The sequence below is a fragment of the Physeter macrocephalus genome, chromosome 2, assembly GCF_002837175.3.
Source record: "Physeter macrocephalus isolate SW-GA chromosome 2, ASM283717v5, whole genome shotgun sequence".
Taxonomy (NCBI): Eukaryota; Metazoa; Chordata; class Mammalia; order Artiodactyla; family Physeteridae; genus Physeter; species Physeter macrocephalus.
In genome coordinates, this window is record NC_041215.1 from 55,383,771 (window position 1) to 55,391,478 (window position 7,708).

General features: G+C 34.0%; 1 protein-coding gene across 13 annotated transcripts in view; it reads left to right on the forward strand.

Annotated features, from left to right (window-relative positions):
• The window catches only part of MBD5 (methyl-CpG binding domain protein 5), a 421,526-nt gene that overhangs the window by 201,265 nt on the left and 212,553 nt on the right, over nt 1–7,708 (forward strand). The window contains exon 1 of one of the 13 annotated variants that reach the window (XM_055087755.1): nt 5,592–5,772. The exons of the other annotated variants lie outside the window; for them this stretch is intronic. The gene's annotated coding sequence lies outside the window, so the exon portion shown is untranslated. Of the gene's footprint in view, nt 1–5,591; nt 5,773–7,708 lie in introns of those variants that run through there. 13 annotated transcript variants of the gene reach the window in all.

The window sequence follows — 7,708 nt, forward strand, 5'->3', positions numbered from 1 at the left end:
TCCTTGTTTTGTTCCTGATCTTAGAGGAAAGGTTTCAACCTTTCACCATAGGTATGATGTTAGCTGTAGGCTTGTCATATATGGCCTTTATTATGTTGAGGTTTTAGTTGAGAGTTTTTAATCATGAAAGGATGTTAGATTTTGTCAAATGCCTTTTTGGGCATCTGTTGAGATCATTTGATTTTGATCTTCATTCTATTAATGTGATGGATCACACTTATTGGTTTGCATATACTGAATCATCCTTGCATATGAATCCCACTTGATCATGGTGTATGATCCTTTTAGTGTGCTGTTGAATTCACTTTGCTAACATTTTGTTGAGAATTTCTGCATGTATTTTCATTAGGGATATTGGCCTGTATTTTTCTTTTCTTGTGGTATCCTTATCTGGCTTTGGTATTAGGGTAGGCTGGCCTTGTAAAATGAGTTTAGGAGTGTTCTCTCCTCTTGAGCTTTTTGGAAGAGTTTGTGAAGGACTGATGTTAATTCTTCTGTAAATGTTTGGTAGAATTCACCAGTGAAACCATCTAAGCCTACCTAGCCTTTTGTTTGTTGGGAGGTTTTTGATTACTGACTCTGTCTCCTTATTCATTATTGGTCTGTTCATGTTTTCTATTTCTTCATGATTCATTTGTGGTAGGTTGCATATTTCTAGGAGTGTAACCATTTTTTTAGGTTGTCCAGTGTATTGGCGTGTTATTGTTCATAGTAATCTCTTATTATCCTTTATATTTCTATGGTATCTATTGTAATGTCTCCCCCTTCATTTATAATTTTATTTATTAGAATCCTCTCTCTTTTTTACTTAGTGTAGCTAAAGTTTTGTCCATTTTGTTTATCTTTTTAAAGAACCAACTCTTAGTTTTGTTAATCTTTTCTATTCTTTTCCTATTCTCTATTTCATTTATTTCTGCTTTGATCTTTATTTTCTTCCTACTGCTAACTTTGGGCTTAGTTTGTTCTTTTTCAAGTTCCTTGAGGTATAATGTTAGGTTGTTTATTAGAGATCTTTCTATTATGTATGCATTTATATCTATAAACCTTCCTGCTAGAACTGCTTTTGCTGTATCACACTAGTTTTGGTGTGCTGTGTTTCCATTTTCATTTGTTTCAACATTTTTTATTCCCCTTCTGAGTTCTTCATTGATCCATTGGTTGCTTAGGAGTGTACACTTTAATTTCAATGTATTTGTGTATTTTCCAGCTTTCCTCCTGTTATGATTTTTAATTTCATACCATTATGGTTGGAATACATCCTTGATATAATTTCTGTCTTCTTGAATTTGTTGACATTTGTTTTGTGGCCTAATATATGATCTATTCTAGAAAATTTTCCATATATACTTGAAAAGAATGTATGTTCCACCTGTTAGATGGAATATTCTGTACATGTCTCTTAGGTCCATTTGGTCTGTAGTGTTGTTCAAATCCACTATTTCCTTATTTGGTCTCTGTATGGATTGATCTATCCATTGTTGAGAGTGGTACCTTTTCATTCCTAATATTTATATCTTTTATTGTTTTTCTCCTTTCTAATTAGCTAGTATATTCAGAAAAATATTAATATAATTGCTTTTAATAGAATTACTATCTCTTTTTTCCTGTGGCTACTTTAAGATTTACTCTTTATCTTTGATCTTCAGCAATCTGACATGATGTGCCTAGAGTATGTTTCTTTGTATATTTCCTTCTTGAGTTTTGCTGAGCTTTTTGGATGTGTAGGTTGATTTTTTTCACCAAACATGGGGAATTTTGAAATCTTTTTACTTATTCACATATTTTTTCCTGCCCCATTTTCTCTCTCTTCTTCTTGAGGGGCTCCAAATACATGTACACTAGATTGCTTGATATTGTTCAATGGATAGGTACGTGGGTCACTGAGACTGTGGATTTTTTTCCTAATATTTTCCTATCTGTCCTTGAAAAATTTCTATTCATCTGTCTTCCAGTTCTCCAGCTGGTTTCTCTGGCATCTCCAATATGCTATTAAACCTGAACAGTGAATTTTTCATTTTGATGCTGAGCTTTTTATTGCTACAATTGCAATTTGATTCTTTAAAAAAAAATGTATTCTGGTAAAATATACATAACAAAATGTATTACTTTAACCATTTCTAAGATCTCTATTTGTGCATTCATTATGATGATATTTTCCTTTATGTTCTTGATAATGTTTATAATAGCTTCCTTGAAATACTTTTGTGAGTCTTCTCAGAGTCTTTTCTATGGGAAGCTTTTTCTATAGACTTTGGGTCACATTTTACTGTTTGTTCATGTTTATGTTTACTGGATAGATATACACATTAGAGATTCTGGATTCTGTCATCTTCCTCTGAAGAGTATTGACTTTCACTAGCTGCTGTCTTTATCTAGTAAAGGCTTGATTTTATGTTTTGTTATAGTAGGTCTCTTTGGGATTTGCCCTTAATCCTAGAGTGACTCTTTTAGTACAGGGTTATAATCTTTACCCCTAAAATGTTGCCCTTGAGAGATTTCTGTGGAAACCCTGAGTGGTTCACCAAGCTGCTTTAATTTGATGGGATTCAAACTCCAAACTCTGTCTCACACAGTGAGCAGCAATAGAAATCCCTGTTTCAGCCTTCCATCTGTTACTTTCTGCTGGGTTCTTTAGAGTCTTCCCCAAAAATGTACAGTTCAGGGATCAACCCTGGTGGGAGTATACATGCAAATTTTTTAACTCCTCTGTGTTTCCCTTTTTTCTGAAATCCACCTCCCCGAACACTCAATTGTCAACCATTCCCTCAGCTTTGAACTCTGGCCTTTGATACCTCAATCAATAAAAGTGTGGCCTTCTGCATTAATTCTAGCTGCTCCCTCATCTTTTTACCTCAAGAGAAACCCATATAAATGCAGATCTTGCCCAGTGATGTTCTCCTCTTTCAAGCATAAAATTTTCTCCCTTTCTGTTTCTGCCTGCTTTTGGTCACTCTCCATTGTGTCTTCAGATAGTTCTTTTTAATTTGTTTGTTTTAGTATTTTTCCACAGTTTATAAATGTTATCAGTGGGATAACAAGTCTGATTCAAATTACTCCTCAATTACCTAATTGGAATTCCAAGGGTTTTTTATTTTCATATTTATCTATCTACTTCATTATTTCGCATTCATGTTTATTATTTTACTTCATGATCAGTTTAGTCACTTAGACCTGGATTTGATTCCTGGCTCTGACATTTATTATGTCGTTACTTCAAATTTCAGATGTTTAGTGCCTTTATATGGCCCTTAGATGTAAAATGGAAATGAGCCAATGTACCTTAAAAGGTTGGTTGCTTTTGAATATTAAATGTGAAAACATATGTTAAACATGGGCACAGGGCCTAGAACTTCATTGACACTCATAAATGCTGCTACTCTTCTTAACATAATTATTCTATAAGATTGGAAGGTCAGATATTACTATATGGGATGACTTACCTAAGATCTTACTGCTAAGTGATAGGAGTACAAATCAATTAAATCAAATCTGCAAGATAAGTTTATGCCTCCCAGAGGTTCCTGTGTCAATATTATCCATATATGAAGGAGAAACTGCCAGATTGTGATTCGAAGGAGGAATAGCAAAACGAGGATTACTAACAGTAAGGCTGCATGGTCAACGTTCTGGGCAATGTCCTTGTCTCTTCTTTGAGCATTTAAGAGCCAGCCAACTGACTAGTGGCCAGAAGATACTACTGTAGCATTTTTTTTTTCCTAACAGAGAAGAAAGAGGCTAAGTTTCCAATTTTAGAGCCAGCCAGAATATTCAGTGAGAATACTTAGGCCCAGTAAAATAAGTGGTCCTCATATATATGGTCAGTAAATAGTATATACCAGTATGTAATGAACTCTTCTCTCCTCCTGGTTTACTTGTGACTCACAAATGATTAATTTGTACCCTGGGCAAATGTGGAACTTCAGAAATTGGTTATTGAATGAGCTTTTCTATGAATAGTTAACATCAGTATTTGTTCTGTCTACTGGAATCATGTTATAGGTGTGCATATGTATGGTTTGGGGTTATATCTAGGCAATGCATAGGATTTTGTGTGTGGTTTGTTAAAGTATTTTGCTATAGTGGAGCAATTTAATGCTATAGATAAAAGGGGAAACTGGTTGATGTTGCATCAACTCTCTCTCGTAAGCATTATTACAGTTACTACTCACATTTATGCCCGTTCAAATAGAAACCCATCAGGCATGTAAACTTAGGGCTAGATTCTGATCTCTAATGCATAGCATGAATTGCCACATATTTTTTTCTACAAAAAAAAAATCCTTAGTAGCATCTGAGATTAAAATCTGTCCTTTCAAATAGATTTTATTTTTATCTAGACTAAAAAGCAAAATGCAGTGTCAGAAGAGGAAATAAAATAATTCCTGTCAAGCTGTGGGTTCTTTTTTTATATATGATTCTTGTGAAATCAAGTGTTCATATATTTCTGTAATCATAATAATGGCTCTGAGAAAAAATAGAAAAATTATTATTTATTCCTTTTAAAATAGAATCTTTTTATCCTTTTGAAATCATATGCACAAAATTAGATTGTAGGGAAAGGCCATATTATAAAAAGAACATTACCTAAGATTATAATATATGAAAAGTAAGCAAAGCCTGTTTACAAAGAACATGAAATTTATAAGAATAGATTTTATATTTACTTCTATAAAAATTTAACAATTTTATTAAAACTCACCAATAAAATATTTAAAAAATAAAACTGTTTCATTTGGGGCATTTATATTTTTTTTAAGTATAGGATAATTGCATGGAAGATTTGAAGATAAAATCTTCATTTACATTTTTGCTCAGCCCAGGAAATTTAGTTCAAACTATGTTTATTGAGAACATTTTATAACATCACACTGTGCCTAGGCATTTTTAGGGAATACAGGAAAATGAATCTGGTGCCACCCTGCCTCAAAGAAGTATGTAGCTAGTAGGACAAACAAAAGCACACATGTTACACCTGGATATGAACAGAGTGGGGAAACTTTCAGAGTATAGTTTTCAACAGTAAGGTCTCAGAGAGCAATGCTGTTGTATGCCACTTATTTCAGAATTACAAGTGATCTTAAGATTGCCCAGCATAGTGCCTGGAGCATAATAGGTGTTCAATAAATGTTGAAAGAGTAGATGAACATTCTCTCATGCTTGCGGTTGGGTAGCAGGCTAGATGTATTGTGAGTCTGTGTGTGTGTGTATGTCGACAGTCTCTGTGATTAAACTGTTTATTTTAGAATTAGAGTAATTTTATATGGATTTTACCATCTTTGTGACCTTGGACACCTCCATTTTAAACTCTGTTTTCTTCATCTGTCAAATGTGGTGATAATATCTGTCTCATAAATTTGTTGTGAAGAGTGAATGAGCTAATCTATGTCAGGCCTATTTATAGTGGCTGTAATAGTTTAGGTTAAAAAAATTGTTACAGTTACTCTTACTGTTCTCATTATTTTTACAAATAAAGGATGGGTGAAAGTACTTCATTATGAAACAGAAGTAGTTAAACCATAACATTGACATTGCATTGTATAAGTAGCAGAATTTTAACTCCAAATGGGTAGCACTTCATTTTATCTATATTATTTGATTTTTAATTAAGGAAAAATATGTCATGAGTTATAAATAAAATAAGTTTATTATTTGATTTTGTACTTAGTAATATTGTCTTTGCAGAGTGAAAACTCAATCACTTAGGAATGATTACTCTTTCATCCATTCCACACATGTTAACTGAGCATCTAGTGTTCGCCAGACATTAATAAGGTAGGCACTGTTGATAGAGCGGTGAACAAGACTAACTCCCTGCTTTCAAGAAGTTTACGTTTAGTTGGAATTCTAGTTCATTTGTTCACAGACCTGGATTTACAAGTCCAGCCCTTCAGAGGTGGTTCACAGGTGGTGAGCAGTGTCCTAGGCATAGGTGGCATATGAATGAGGGTTTCTTTTTTTGACTCCATGAATTACAACAAGGCCAGACACCATCAGGCTTGAAAAGTTACATTATAGCCCACATTCCTGAAAGTTATATTTAATTGTTCTCCTCTGTCATTTTAAAGGAAAGATCAATTTTTGAGCATACTTTAAGAAATTATGAGGGCTTAGGTACAAATGAATAACAGAGTTAGGTCAGGAAGTACATGATCCCAGTTGACTCTAACTCTACTATTAGAGTTCTATTAATTCTATTATCTAGGCTACATTAAGTAAAAATAATTAAATTTCTTTCTCTGTCTTTTGAATATTAGAAAACTTTGGGCCTTGGACTGGTACCTAGATTCATAGCTATTTTCTGTTTAGAACTTTTCTTCTCTTTTCCCCACCATTAATCACCTTATTGCTAACTATGGTGAAAGAACTTATTTATGATTAATGATTTCATCATTATGTATGATGAAAACAGTGTACTAAACCTCAGAAAAGGCTATATGTCCTTGCCTTCTCTGCTTTTCTGTTTATTGTTTGAATGAGACAGAACTATTTTTGAGACAGACTGAACAAACTAAGCATTTGTAATTTTGTTTCAAGTTTAATTTCTTACCATTAGGAGGATTTGGACAAATAGGCTTGTCCTTTTTGCTCAGCTGTAAAGTGCAGATGATAAAGCTTGCCAGATAGTTATGTAATTCAGATTTCAAAATAAGAATGAGGCTTTAGAAAGTATGCATAAACTTTGATATAGCTAGCTATTGTTTTATTGGCAAGAAATAATGTATAATTATAGCAGCAACTATTAATTAAGCATTTTCTAGGTGCCATATGCTTCATATAGATTGTTGGTAGTCCTCACAGTAACTCTGCATGATAGGAATAATTATTGCCTAGTTATATTTAAAAGAATATGGTATTCAAAAACATTAACTGACTTTCCCACAGGTATTTGAAATAGTCAATTGCACAGCCAGAATTCAAACGCATGTTTGTGCCGATCTGAATCCAACGCTTGTTGCATCATATTGCCTCTCTATTGGATGCTAAAACGCAGAAGTGGAGTGAGAAAGCATATGCCTTCAATTCCCTGTTATGGCCTTACTCTTTTTACTTCTTTTTTTAAAAATTTACTCGTTATAGGCACATGTTAAATCAAATAGTTTTTTTTTTTAACATCTTTATTGGAGTATAACTGTTTTACAATAGTGTGTTAGTTTCTCCTTTACAACAAAGTGAATCAGTTATACATATACATATGTTCCCATATCTCTTCCCTCTTGCGTCTCCCACCCTCCCTATCCCACCCCTCTCATGGTCACAAAGCACAGAGGTGATCTCCCTGTGCTATGCGGCAGCTTCCCACTAGCTAACTAATTTACATTTGGTAGTGCATATATGTCCCTGCCACTCTCTCACTTCGTCACAGCTTACCCTTCCCCCTCCCCACGTCCTCAAGCCCATGCTCTAGTAGGTCTGTGTTTTATTCCCATCCTACCACTAATCTCTTCATGACATTTTTTTTCTTAGATTACATATATATGTGTTAGCATACGGTATTTGTTTTCCTCCTTCTGACTTACTTCACTGTGTATGACAGACTCCAGATCTATCCACCTCATTACAAATAACTCAGTTTCATTTCTTTTTATGGCTGAGTAATATTCCATTGTATATATGTGCCACATCTTCTTTATCCATTCATCTGTTGATGGACAGTTAGGTTGCTTCCATGTCCTGGCTATTGTAAATAGAGCTGCAATGAACATTGGGG